This window comes from Oncorhynchus keta, unplaced genomic scaffold (genome assembly GCF_023373465.1).
Source record: "Oncorhynchus keta strain PuntledgeMale-10-30-2019 unplaced genomic scaffold, Oket_V2 Un_contig_11201_pilon_pilon, whole genome shotgun sequence".
Lineage (NCBI taxonomy): Eukaryota > Metazoa > Chordata > Actinopteri > Salmoniformes > Salmonidae > Oncorhynchus > Oncorhynchus keta.
The window spans coordinates 1,251-15,734 of NW_026277353.1; the positions used below are offsets into that span (position 1 = coordinate 1,251).

The 14,484-nt window shown below is 48.1% G+C and overlaps 1 pseudogene; it reads left to right on the forward strand.

Moving 5' to 3' along the window:
- The first annotated feature begins 771 nt into the window (after window positions 1–771).
- On the forward strand, window positions 772–10,683 carry LOC127917254 (galectin-related protein-like; annotated as a pseudogene).
- The last annotated feature ends 3,801 nt before the right edge of the window (window positions 10,684–14,484 follow it).

Sequence of the window (14,484 nt, forward strand, 5' to 3'; positions counted from 1 at the left end):
CTTGAAGACTTGAGGAGGATGGTAGGAGATATGTCCTGTGATAGTCCCCATTACTTGAAGAAAGGAGGATGGTAGGAGATATGTCCTGGGATAATCCCCATTACTTGAAGAGAGGATGGTAGGAGATATTGTTATGGGTGTAAGATGGCACAGTGATGCCATCTGGTGGTAAATGTTAATTACTGCAACTCCAGCGTTTACCGGTGTGCTTTGAGATACCCGGATGTATTGTAATGTGCTGAACAAGAAAGACTGTTACTCGCATCAATGCCTCTGTCTCGTCATTTAACATTTAAACAGATATGTCCTGGGCTAGCCCCCATGACTTGAAGAAAGGAGGATGGTAGGAGATATGTCCTGGGCTAGCCAGCATAACTTCAGAGACAGATGCTGCAATGGACAGAATGTCAGAGATGTGCATTTATGTCTTTTGAGAGTCACCCTGTGTTACAGAATAAGTGCCTTGCTCAAGGGCATAACGTTAGTAGGTCCAGGTCTCCAGGTCGCAGTTGTAAATGAGAACTTGTTCAACTAGCCTACCTGATTAAATAAAGGTGAAATAAAATAAATAAATAAAAGTAGACACCAGCAGCTCTTCAGTAGCCAATTCAGTCCCAACCTTTTCATCTCCTCTATACACTCCTGCAGGGCTACACACAGCCCCTATTATCCAATCATGTAGGCTGCTCTGACTGAGGAAGTCACTAACAGGGTGAGAAGACAGAAGGCTTGAGACCCACAAAACTTCTTGTCATCCAATGTCTGTCTACAACATGTTGGCTACACTCTTATAAGAAATGGTTCTATACAGAACCAATAGGTTCTACATAGAACCCCAATGAGACCTTGTTTCTGGATGATGGAACTGCAGAATAGAGCAGGCCAAGAGTAGAGGATTTGTATTTGTAGTACCGTGAACTGCCACAGAAGGACGCCCTCTGACAATTTAAACATGCCCTCCTGATTTGCATAGGCAAATAATGTTCTATATATTTATTGAGAGGAAACATGCTATTTATAGCTCAACGGTGTCCAACAAAGTAGGATATTTATCAATGAACTTAGTATTTAGAATCAAGTGGCGAAGCGTCGCAGCGGTCTAAGGCACTGCATCTCAGTGCTTAAGGCGTCACTACAGATACCCTGGTTTGAATCCAGGCTGTATCACAACCGGCCGTGATTGGGAGTCCCATGGGGCGGCGCACAATTGGCCCAGCGTCGTCCGGGTTTAGCCGGTGTAGGCCATAATTGTAAATAAGAATTTGTTCTTCAACTGGCTTGCCTAGTTAAATAAAGGTTACATTTTCAAGAACATAAGTAGCTGTACTCTTATAGCCTAGATTTATATATCAAATCGTTTGTTTCTTTAGCGCCACATTTTGTTCACTATCATTATCATCCCAAAATGGTTAAATGTTCTATCCTAGGCTCCTACTACATACCAGGCCTCTTTAATTAGTCTAGGAACGAAGCTATACAAAATATCTCCACTCAAGATTAGAATCGAATGAGAGAAGTGCCCCCACTTTATGGAGGTACAGTTTAATTAGGTGAAGGTTCTTTGTAGGAAATTAAAAATCTGATTAGCCTGGCTCGTTCTCGTTCACGAACAGACGGGGATTACCAAAGCCCCTCTTACTATTGTAAAGCATACGTCAGCAAATTAAAAAGACTATCCACCCATTTCTAGAGCGGATAAATACAGCCCAGACATAGCCTACTACAACACCTCACCCAGGCTACACCAGACGTATCCTAGTCCTAAATGTGAATACCGCAGGTAATTCCACGTATTGTTTACGATTCATCTCCGCTGCATGTGGAGTGTGAGTGTGGACACATAGAAATATGTTGACTGAGTCACTGCTGCCACGACGCTGACACATTCCAGGAGAGGAGGACTGTCCGGGCTGCCTCTCTTCTGATAAGCATCCTATGGTATTCTGTACAAGTCAAGATGGCGGTGTCGGCAACGGAAAGGGACGCAATAGTGAGTATTACAATTTTCAGGAAAACAGCGGTTTGCTTGGAATTGGTTGTTTTCTGTGTCTGCACGTAAAACGGTTAAGCGTGTCATTTGTGGAGAGCTATACTTTTATGTCATCATGAAGTTTCTATGATTGTGGGGGAGTAATATGGCAATAGGCTGTCCGTGCATTCCCAAACACAGCCGGAGTCGACCTCTGATGTGGGCGCGGAACAAATTCACTATTATTCTGCATGATAAAATGTATCTGTGCTCACCTTGATACAGCAGCGGTGCATTACTTCTCGTTATCACTGTACAATGTGTGCTGTCTATGTGCGAGTTGGTGGTAATGACCGACCGTTCTCACAGGTCTTACGCGCTCTAGTCTACAACATGACAGATGTTTTGACAGCCGTGGGTTTCCCCACCTTTTCATTGTTGAATAGCGGCATGAGGACCATTCCGTCGGCTTTTTCAACCGCAGAGAAGACATCTAGAGCAATAAGCAGCCTTTTAAAACGCTAGGCTACTCCGCCCATTGAGTAGGCTACTTTCATTTAGGCTGTACCTGATCAATACGTTGTTTTTTCTTCCCCTTTTGTCTCTGGTGGTTTTGAAGAATACTGAAGATGACCATCACAACGATTCGTTCGGGAACCCCGGGCTTATCTCGCCGGATAGGGAGGACATTGCACGGCTTCTGGTGGGACTATTCATCCTGAAACACCCACGTTAATCAATATATAGGCCTGTGTTAATAATCCGTTAAAAAATAATTACCACATCTCCTACCCTGGAGGATGGGGGGGGGGCTTACAACCTTTTTCTTTCTCTACGTTATGTGTTGTGATGATGATTTAAATGTGGTGATTTAAAATAAAACGTCTTTCATTCGTAGAAGGTGCCATTCAGCGGCCGCATCAGAGGTGGTATGAGGCCGGGGGAAGAAGGTCATTGTCATGGGCATTGTTGATCTGGAGCCAGACAGGTAGGCTAAGACTATAACCTCCACTCATTAGGTCTTAGCTCTGATATAACCTCCACTCAGGTCTTAGCTCTGGATATAACCTCCACTCATTAGGTCTTAGCTCTGGTCCAGGGAGATATAACCTCCACTCATTAGGTCTTAGCTCTGGTCCAGGGAGATATAACCTCCACTCATTAGGTCTTAGCTCTGGTCCAGGGAGATATAACCTCCACTCATTAGGTCTTAGCTCTGGTCCAGGGCGATATAACCTCCACTCATTAGGTCTTAGCTCTGGTCCAGGGCGATATAACCTCCACTCATTAGGTCTTAGCTCTGGTCCAGGGAGATATAACCTCCACTCATTAGGTCTTAGCTCTGGTCCAGGGCGATATAACCTCCACTCATTAGGTCTTAGCTCTGGTCCAGGGCGATATAACCTCCACTCATTAGGTCTTAGCTCTGTTCCAGGGCGATATAACCTCCACTCATTAGGTCTTAGCTCTGGTCCATGTCGTTACGTGCAGCTGGCTGATGCTGAGCCTTCAACTTATTCTTGAAGAAGAGAAGGCGCCCTGGACTAGAGCTAACTAGGTCTATTTTTCAACTGCACCCTGGCTTATCTGAATGTCATTACCAACTTCTTATCTTTCATATAGTGCTTTTTCATTAGATTCTAAGTCCCATTCCATTTTAGGTGGAGTTGTGATTCTGTAAGACTGTAGCCTATAGAATGAATTGTTATAGGCCTGTGTATTACATGTTTATTGGTGAAATGCTGTGTTTTCGATGTTATGTCTGCTGAAAAATGTGAATCTAGCCTAATAAGGAGAGAAAACATGTATTGTAAAAGACAGAATCGAACACAGGCTCAGAAAGGAAAAGATCAAAAGAATAGTTTATTATTAGCAGCATGGCAGAAGGCAACGAAACGGCCTGGGGAGATGAAGAGGAGACATGGAGAACTGTGTGGGTGGGTGTGTTGAAAGGATGGCTTTTTCATAATGCAAGGCAGGGTGTTCACCTCCACAGTCAGGCCAGGCTGAGGCAGAGCTGGTCTGTCTCCCGAATGGCACCCTATTCCCTATGTAGGCCACTAGGGCTACATTGACCCTCATCAAATGTAGTGTACTACAAAGGGGATAGTGTTCCAGTTGGGACACAGTGCTTGTTGAGACATTTTAGGGTGTGTCCTTTATAGGCCTCAATAGAAACTAATGGTCAGTTTAAAAACACATTTAGTGACATCAGTTTTAAATGCCTGTTCTAAAGTTCATGGAGATGTCAACATGCTGCTCCTCCAGATGCTGAACACAATGACAACAGTTATGTGGTGTTTCTCCTACAGCCACCACGTCCCTATAGGCCCTCTACTATGTCCCCTACAGACACCACGTCCCTATAGGCCCTCTACTATGTCCCCTACAGACACCACGTCCCTATAGGTCCTCTACTATGTCCCCTACAGACACCACGTCCCTATAGGTCCTCTACTATGTCCCCTACAGACACCACGTCCCTATAGGCCCTCTACTATGTCCCCTACAGACACCACGTCCCTATAGGTCCTCTACTATGTCTCCTACAGACACCACGTCCCAATAGGCCCTCTACTATGTCCCCTACAGACATCACGTCCCTATAGGCCCTCCACTATGTCCCCTACAGACACCACGTCCCCATAGGCCCTCTACTATGGTCCTACAGACACCTCGTCCCCATAGGCCCTCTACTATGTCCCCTACAGACACCACGTCCCTATAGGTCCTCTACTATGTCCCCTACAGACACCACGTCCCTATAGGTCCTCCACTATGTCCCCTACAGACACCACGTCCCCATAGGTCCTCCACTATGTCCCCTACAGACATCACGTCCCCATAGGCCCTCTACTATGTCCCCTACAGACATCACGTCCCTATAGGTCCTCCACTATGTCCCCTACAGACACCACGTCCCTATAGGCCCTCTACTATGTCCCTACAGACACCACGTCCCTATAGGCCCTCTACTATGTCCCCTACAGACATCACGTCCCCTATAGGCCCTCTACTATGTCCCCTACAAAGACACCACCTCCCTATGTCCCCTACAGCACCATGTCCCTATAGGTCCTCCACTATGTCCCCTACAGACACCACGTCCCTATAGGCCCTCTACTATGTCCCCTACAGACACCACGTCCCTATAGGCCCTCCACTATGTCCCCTACAGACACCACGTCCCTATAGGCCCTCTACTATGTCCCCTACAGACACCACGTCCCTATAGGCCCTCCACTATGTCCCCTACAGACACCACGTCCCTATAGGCCCTCCACTATGTCTCCTACAGACAACATGTCCCTATAGGCCCTCTACTATGCCCTCAGACATATGTCCCTATAGGCCCTCCACTATGTCTCCTACAGACACCATGTCCCTATAGGCCCTCCACTATGTCCCCTACAGCACCACGTCCCTATAGGTCCTCCACTATGTCCCTACAGACACCCTCCACTATGTCCCCTACAGACACCACGTCCCTATAGGCCCTCCACTATGTCCCCTACAGACACCACGTCCCTATAGGCCCTCTACTATGTCTCCTACAGACACCACGTCCCTATAGGCCCTCCACTATGTCCCCTACAGCACCACGTCCCTATAGGCCCTCCACTATGTCCCCTACAGCACCACGTCCCTATAGGCCCTCCACTATGTCCCCTACAGCACCACGTCCCTATAGGCCCTCCACTATGTCCCCTACAGACACCACGTCCCTATAGGCCCTCCACTATGTCCCTATAGGCCCTCCACTATGTCCCTATAGGTCCTCCACTATGTCCCCTACAGCACCACGTCCCTATAGGCCCTCCACTATGTCCCCTACAGACACCACGTCCCAATAGGCCCTCCACTATGTCCCTATAGGTCCTCCACTATGTCCCCTACAGCCACCACGTCCCTATAGGCCCTCCACTATGTCCCCTACAGACACCACGTTCCTATAGGCCTCCACTTGTCCCCTACAGACACTACGTAACCCTAAGGCCCTGCACTATGTTAAGGCCCTCCAAGCTGAAACTATGTCCCATAAACTATGTCCCTATGGGCCCTCCACTATGTCCCTATAGGCCCCCTCTATGTCCTCTACAGCACCACGTCCCTATAGGCCCTCTATGTCCCCTACAGACACCACGTCCCTATAGGCCCTCCACTATGTCCCTACAGGCACCTCTTTGTCCTCTACAGCACCACGTCCCTATAGGCCCTCCACTATGTCCCCTACAGCACCATGTCCCTATAGGCCCTCCACTATGTCCCTATAGGCCCTCCACTATGTCCCTACAGACACCACATCCCTATCCCTACTAGGCCCTCCACCATGTCCCTATAGGCCCTCCACTATGTCCCCTACAGACACCACGTCCCTATAGGCCCTCCACTATGTCCCCTACAGACATCCCTATAGGCCCTTCACTATGTCCCCTACAGACACCACGTCCCTATAGGCCCTTCACTATGTCCCCTACAGACACCACGTCCCTATAGGCCCTCCACTATGTCCCCTACAGCACCACATCCCTATAGGCCCTCCACTATGTCCCCTACAGCATCCCTATAGGCCGTCCTCTCTGCCCCTATCCATTACTATTGTCCCCATAGGGACAGGTTATAGGGCTCCCACTAAGGGACAGGTTATAGGGCTCCCACTAAAGGACAGGTTACCTAGGGTCCCTAAGGGACAGGTTACCTAGGGCTTCCACTAAAGGACAGGTTACCTAGGGCTCCCACTAAAGGACAGGTTACCTAGGGCTCCCACTAGGGACAGGTTACCTAGGGCTCCCACTAAGGGACAGGTTACCTAGGGCTCCCACTAAGGGACAGGTTACCTAGGGCTCCCACTAAAGGGACAGGTTACCTAGGGCTCCCACTAAGGGACAGGTTACCTAGGGCTTCCACTAAAGGACAGGTTACCTAGGGCTCCCACTAAAGGACAGGTTACCTAGGGCTCCCACTAAGGGACAGGTTACCTAGGGCTCCCACTAAGGGACCAGGTTACCTAGGGCTCCCACTAAGGGACAGGTTACCTAGGGCTCCCACTAAGGGACCAGGTTACCTAGGGCTCCCACTAAAGGACAGGTTACCTAGGGCTCCCACTAAGGGACAGGTTACCTAGGGCTTCCCCAGGTTAAGGGACTAAAGGACAGGTTACCTAGGGCTCCCACTAAGGGACAGGTTACCTAGGCTCCCACTAAGGGACAGGTTACCTGGGGCTCCCACTAAGGGACCAGGTTACCTAGGGCTCCCACTAAGGGACAGGTTACCAGGGCTCCCACTAAGGGACAGGTTACCTAGGGCTCCCACTAAGGGACAGGTTACCTAGGGCTCCCACTAAGGGACCAGGTTAAGGGACAGGTTACCTAGGGCTCCCACTAAAGGACAGGTTACCTAGGGCTCCCACTAAAGGACAGGTTAACTAGGGCTCCCACTAAGGGACCAGGTTACCTAGGGCTCCCACTAAGGGACCAGGTTAACTAGGGCTCCCACTAAGGGACCAGGTTAACTAGGGCTCCCACTAAGGGACCAGGTTAACTAGGGCTCCCACTAAGGGACCAGGTTAACTAGGGCTCCCACTAAGGGACAGGTTACCTAGGGCTCCCACCAAAGGACAGGTTAACTAGGGTAAAAAGGGATATTGTTAAACCAGCACAGACACCTATTTATTTTTTCTTCTCTATGTTTCTTTCCGTCTCAGCTTTGACGTCAGCCTGACTTGCGGCCGCGGCACAGAGAAGGAGGAGCCACAGCCGGATGTGGCCCTGAAACTCAGCGCTCGATTCGCTGAGCACCAGTTTCTGCGTAACTCCCGCGTCTCGGGAAAATGGAGCGAGGAGGAGAAGTCTATCGACTACTTCCCCTTCATCCCTGACCAGCCCTTCAGGGTACCTGTTACACTGATCCTAACCCTAACCTGACCAGCCCTTCAGGGTACCTGTTACACTGATCCTAACCTGACCAGCCCTTCAGGGTACCTGTTACACTGATCCTAACACCTAACCTGACCAGCCCTTCAGGGTACCTGTTACACTGATCCTAACACCTAACCTGACCAGCCCTTCAGGGTACCTGTTACACTGATCCTAACCTGACCAGCCCTTCAGGGTACCTGTTACACTTATCCTAACACCTAACCTGACCAGCCCTTCAGGGTACCTGTTACACTGATCCTAACACCTAACCTGACCAGCCCTTCAGGGTACCTGTTACACTGATCCTAACCTAACCTGACCAGCCCTTCAGGGTACCTGTTACACTGATCCTAACCTGACCAGCCCTTCAGGGTACCTGTTACACTGATCCTAACCTGACCAGCCCTTCAGGGTACCTGTTACACTGATCCTAACCTGACCAGCCCTTCAGGGTACCTGTTACACTGATCCTAACACCTAACCTGACCAGCCCTTCAGGGTACCTGTTACACTGATCCTAACCTGACCAGCCCTTCAGGGTACCTGTTACACTGATCCTAACACCTAACCTGACCAGCCCTTCAGGGTACCTGTTACACTAATCCTGACCAAGGGTACCTGTTACACTTATCCAAACACTAATCCTAACCCCTAATCCTAACCTCTAATCCTAACCTCTAATCCCTACCCTACCCTAACCTCTAATCCTAACCCTAACCCCTAATCCTAACCTCTAATCCTAACCCCTAACCTCTAATCCTAACCCTTAATCCATAACCCTAACTGGACCAGGCCTTCAAGATACCATAACAATCCACTCTCTTTTAAATTCTAACTCCGAACCCGACCATCCCTTCAGGGTACCAAGAACACTTCACGTTCTTATCCAACTTGTCCCAAATGGCACCGCATCCCCTTTCTAGTAGACTTTGACCAGAACCCTATGGGACCACAGTTAACTAGGGTCTTAACTTCATGATAATTGGCCTTCCACCCTTATCTCTATCTCATACACTCCCTCGCTCTACCACTCTCTGACTTCTCTTTAGTTGCTGTGATATGATTCAGTACAGACGTTATGTAAAGATATAGCCCAGTGATAAGGAACACACATCATTCCTTGTTGTGGTTTATTGTAAAGCAGGTTGCTCCAGTCACACATTTGTCAGAGGATGTGGTTTAGAAATGTGATAAGTTATGCAAAACTAACAAGCTCTCTTTCATTTGGAGAAAGAACCACATGGCCACATAATGTGACTTTGTTTAGAAATGGGGTGTTTTATTCTGTTCTCTCTCTCTCTCTCTGTCTCCCCTCTCTCTCTGTCTATACCTCCTCTCTCTCTCTCTCTCTCTGTCTCCTCTCTCTCTCTCTCTCTCTCTCTCTCTCTCTCCCCTCTCTCTCTGTCTACCCCTCTCTCTCTCTCTCTCTCTCTGTCTCCTCTCTCTCTCTCTATACCTCTCTCTCTCTCTCTCTCTCTGTCTCCCTCTCTCCTCTCTCTATACCTCCTCTCTCTGTCTCTCTCTCTCTCTCTGTCTCCCCTCTCTCCTCTCTCTATACCTCCTCTCTCTCTCTCTGTCTCCCCTCTCTCCTCTCTCTATACCTCCTCTCTCTCTCTCTCCAGATTGAGATCCACTGCGAACACACGCGCTTCCGGATATTTGTGGACGGAAATCCGCTCTTTGACTTTTTTCACAAAGTGAAATCTTTGCCGTCCATCGATACAGTGAGGATAGAAGGGGGTCTACAGATCACCAAGCTCGGTTAACCAACCCAGCTGCTATGCCAGTGTGTGACACAACAAGAACTCAATACAGGTGAACACACACACCTGTTACTACAATACCCACAATGCAACACTGCAGCGACAGTGGGCCTAGCGCTTTGGAAAGGCCTCGCCCATCCCGGTTTGGTTCTGCCGTCACTCCTCTTCTTCTTTCCCCTTTATCTTGTCACGTCTCAACCAAGATCTGACGTTATTGTGACCTTCCTAATTGTTGGTTGAATGGTTGCAATGCAACGCAGCTCTGTGTGTCTTTGTTCTGAAAGAATTCCTTTGTTTTCTTCCTCAGTTCTGTGTGTGTCAGGGATCTCACAATATAAACGCCTGCTCATGGTTACCAAGCATCCTATGGGGATTTTGCTGAGAGAGGGGCCCCATTCCAAATGTAATAGTGCACTGCTTTTGGGGCACTTATTGGGCACTAGAGTGCTATTTGGGACACAGCCGTAGAGCACTCAAAAGTATTTGCTTTCATGTGGAGAAATCCTACAATTCTCAGGAGGTTTCTCAGGAATCAACACTATTTATCACGTATAACATCATCACTGTAAATGAGGGTTATTTCGTGGGGTTGACAAGCTCAATATTATGGGAGCTTCCATTTTTCCACTCCCTCCCTGTTCTTGAATTGGGTTTTATTGGTTGGTTGGTTGTCATGGTTATTGGCATCCTAACTCAATGACCTACATACAGAGGTTGCATTCTAAATTGCATTCTATTCCCTATATAGTGCACTACTTTGATCAGGGCCTATTGGGCTCTGGCCAAAAGTAGTGCACTACGTAGGGAATAGGGTGCCATTTGGAAAGGGAAATGAGGATTATATTGTGGAGTCTCAGCAAGATGTACCGTAGCAGCTTATTGATTGAAATGTCTTGTAACTGTATGCAATGTATTAATGGTGGTTCTTACTCACAGTTTCAGTTCATTGCAACCATTCTCCTCCTGTAGATATAGATATTGCACTGACATAGAGCTATGTGGTAGTGAATAGAATGTATTGTTAATTTGGAGCTTGTTTACATTGCTTATTTAACAGTGATGAATGATTGGTTCATTTAAAGGGGTAGTTCACCACAAAATCCAAGTTTATCAGATGTGTTTTATACCTCAACTGTTCTGTGTGGAGCTAATAAACTGGAATTAGAGGTGCCAATCTTTCCTATTCATTTGGGTTCTAGATGAGATCTGTAGGTTTCTCCAATGGCTCACAGCAGAGTCTAGACAACACGTGGTGTGGAATATGGACTCAGGTGGTGTTTCTAGGCTTGAAAACATCCTAGCATCCTATCTTGGAGTGAACTATCCCTTTAAGGAGTTTGCTTCACTGGACTCTGACTTGTAAATGAAGAAAAAGCCCATAGTGAAAACACACCCAGCGATGGCCAGCCTAAACAACCATTCAGTCAAACCTCGCTATCACAGACCAGATTATTACTGTATATGCAAATGGTGGATTCTCTTCCACACTTGAGCATTTTTTTAAACCAGGGTCGTATTCATTAGGGAACACCGAAGTGAAATGTTTTGCCCAAAATAAAAAACAGTTGACTCGAAACTGTAACCGGTACCTCTTGAAGTTTACAGACTGTTCCGTTAGCTAGCGGTTATCGATCAGCGGTTGATTGTTGTGAAGAATAGGAAGGCTGAATGGTGTTATGAATGTACAGCAGCCATGTTTTTCCATGGTAGCATACCAGCTGGGCACAGATGTCAGTTCAATATCTAGTTTTAATTTAAATTTGGTTGAGTTGTGAATTCAACGTGAAATCAATGTGAAATCAACAAAGAATTCCACCATGTCATTGGATTTAGGTTAAACGTTGGGTGAAAAGATCCTTTTGTTGATGACCTTTTGCAAATCCAATCAGTTTTCCACATTGATTCAACGTCATCACAAATACTTTTTGGGTTGTTGAAATGACGTGGAAACAACATTGATTCAACCAATTTACGCATCTGAAATGGCACCTTACACTCCTAGAATGAAAAGGTGCTATCTACCTGGAACCAGAATGGGTGTTTACCTGGAACCAGAATGGGTGTTTACCTGGAACCAGAATGGGTGTTTACCTGGAACCAGAATGGGTGTTTACCTGGAACCAGAATGGGTGTTTACCTGGAACCAGAATGGGTGTTTACCTGGAACCAGAATGGGTGTTTACCTGGAACCAGAATGGGTGTTTACCTGGAACCAGAATGGGTGTTTACCTGGAACCAGAATGGGTGTTTACCTGGAACCAGAATGGGTGTTTACCTGGAACCAGAATGGGTGTTTACCTGGAACCAGAATGGGTGTTAACGTGGAACCAGAATGGGTGTTTACCTGGAACCAGAATGGGTGTTTACCTGGAACCAGAATGGGTGTTAACGCGGAACCAGAATACCTGGAACCAGAATGGGTGTTTACCTGGAACCAGAATGGGTGTTTACCTGGAACCAGAATGGGTTCTGGAACCTATGGGGACTGGAACCAGAATGGGTGAGAACCAGAATGGGTGTTTGAACCAGAATTGGAACCAGAATGGGTGTTTACCTGGAACCTATTTATGGGTGCACTGGAACTTTACCTGGAACCAGAAGTGCTGGAACCACCTGGAACTTCAGAATGGGTGTTTACCAACACTGGAACCAGAGCTGGAACCAGAATACTGTTCTGGAACCAGAATGGGTGTTTATAACTGTCATATGACTGGAACCAGTGGTTTAGTGGAGCATCATATGACTGGAACCAGTGGTTTAGTGGAGCATCATATGACTCAGTGGTTTGGAACCAGAATGGGGTTTACCTGGCATCATATGACTCTGTGGTTTAGTGGAGCATCATATGACTCTGTGGTTTATGAACCAGTGGAGCATCATATGACTCTGTGGTTTAGTGGAGCATCATATGACTCAGTGGTTTAGTGGATGGGGTACCTGGAACCAAATGGTTTACGTGGAAGCTTGGGGACACGCCTTTTGTGGGTGTTTACCCTCCTATTGCAGAAAAATGCTTTGAAATCATATACAGTGGTTTACTTTGACTCAGTGGTTTAGTGGACCATCAATGACTGTGGTTTAAGGGCATCAGAGTTCACTCACCGATTTGTTAATTAGTGGAGCATCACTGATATGACTCTAACAACACACTGCCCCATGTCATATGACTCTGTGGTTTACTGACTCTGGTTTAGTGGAGCCCTCTGTGGTTTAGTCCCATATGACTCAGTGGTTTATGGATCATATGACCTGTGGTTTAGTGCATCATATGACTCTGTCTGACTCAGTGGTTTAGTGGCGCATCATATGACTCCCATCATATGACTCTAGTGGTTTAGTGGAGCATCCACTGCATCGCTCAGTGGTTTAGTGGAGCATCATATGACTCTGTGGTTTAGTGGGATCATATGACCAGTGGTTTAGTGCATCATGACTCAGTGGTTTAGTCGCATCATCTCCCTCAGTGGTCTATGGAGCCCACTGCATCATATGACTCTGTCTCTCATATGACCACATCATATGACTCCTCTCTCTATGGACCCACTGCATCATATGACTCTGTGGTTTGTGGAGCATCATATGACTCTGTGGTTTAGTGGACATCATATGACTCCTGTGGTTTAGTCTCTATGACCCACTGCATCATATGACTCTGTCTCTCGACCAGTGGTTTAGTGGAGCATCATGACTCAGTGGTTTAGTGGACCCACTGCATCATATGACTCTGTCTCTCGTGACCACTCTCCCTCTCTCTATGGACCCACTGCATCGCTCTGTCTCTAGAGCCACTCTCTGATATGGACCCACTCTGTCTCTCTATGGACCCACTGCATCACTCTCGACCACTCTCCCTCTCTATGGACCCACTGCATCGCTCTGTCTCTCGACCACTCTCCCTCTCTCTATGGACCCACTGCATCGCTCTGTCTCTCGACCACTCTCCCTCTCTCTATGGACCCACTGCATCGCTCTGTCTCTCGACCACTCTCCCTCTCTCTATGGACCCACTGCATCGCTCTGTCTCTCGACCACTCTCCCTCTCTCTATGGACCCACTGCATCGCTCTGTCTCTCGACCACTCTCCCTCTCTCTATGGACCCACTGCATCGCTCTGTCTCTCGACCACTCTCCCTCTCTCTATGGACCCACTGCATCGCTCTGTCTCTCGACCACTCTCCCTCTCTCTATGGACCCACTGCATCGCTCTGTCTCTCGACCACTCTCCCTCTCTCTATGGACCCACTGCATCGCTCTGTCTCTCGACCACTCTCCCTCTCTCTATGGACCCACTGCATCGCTCTGTCTCTCGACCACTCTCCCTCTCTCTATGGACCCACTGCATCGCTCTGTCTCTCGACCACTCTCCCTCTCTCTATGGACCCACTGCATCGCTCTGTCTCTCGACCACTCTCCCTCTCTCTATGGACCCACTGCATCGCTCTGTCTCTCGACCACTCTCCCTCTCTCTATGGACCCACTGCATCGCTCTGTCTCTCGACCACTCTCCCTCTCTCTATGGACCCACTGCATCGCTCTGTCTCTCGACCCTCTCCCTCTCTCTATGGACCCACTGCATCGCTCTGTCTCTCGACCACTCTCCCTCTCTCTATGGACCCACTGCATCGCTCTGTCTCTCGACCACTCTCCTCTCTCTATGGACCCACTGCATCGCTCTGTCTCTCGACCACTCTCCCTCTCTCTATGGACCCACTGCATCGCTCTGTCTCTCGACCACTCTCCCTCTCTCTATGGACCCACTGCATCGCTCTGTCTCTCGACCACTCTCCCTCTCTCTATGGACCCACTGCATCGCTCTGTCTCTCGACCACTCTCC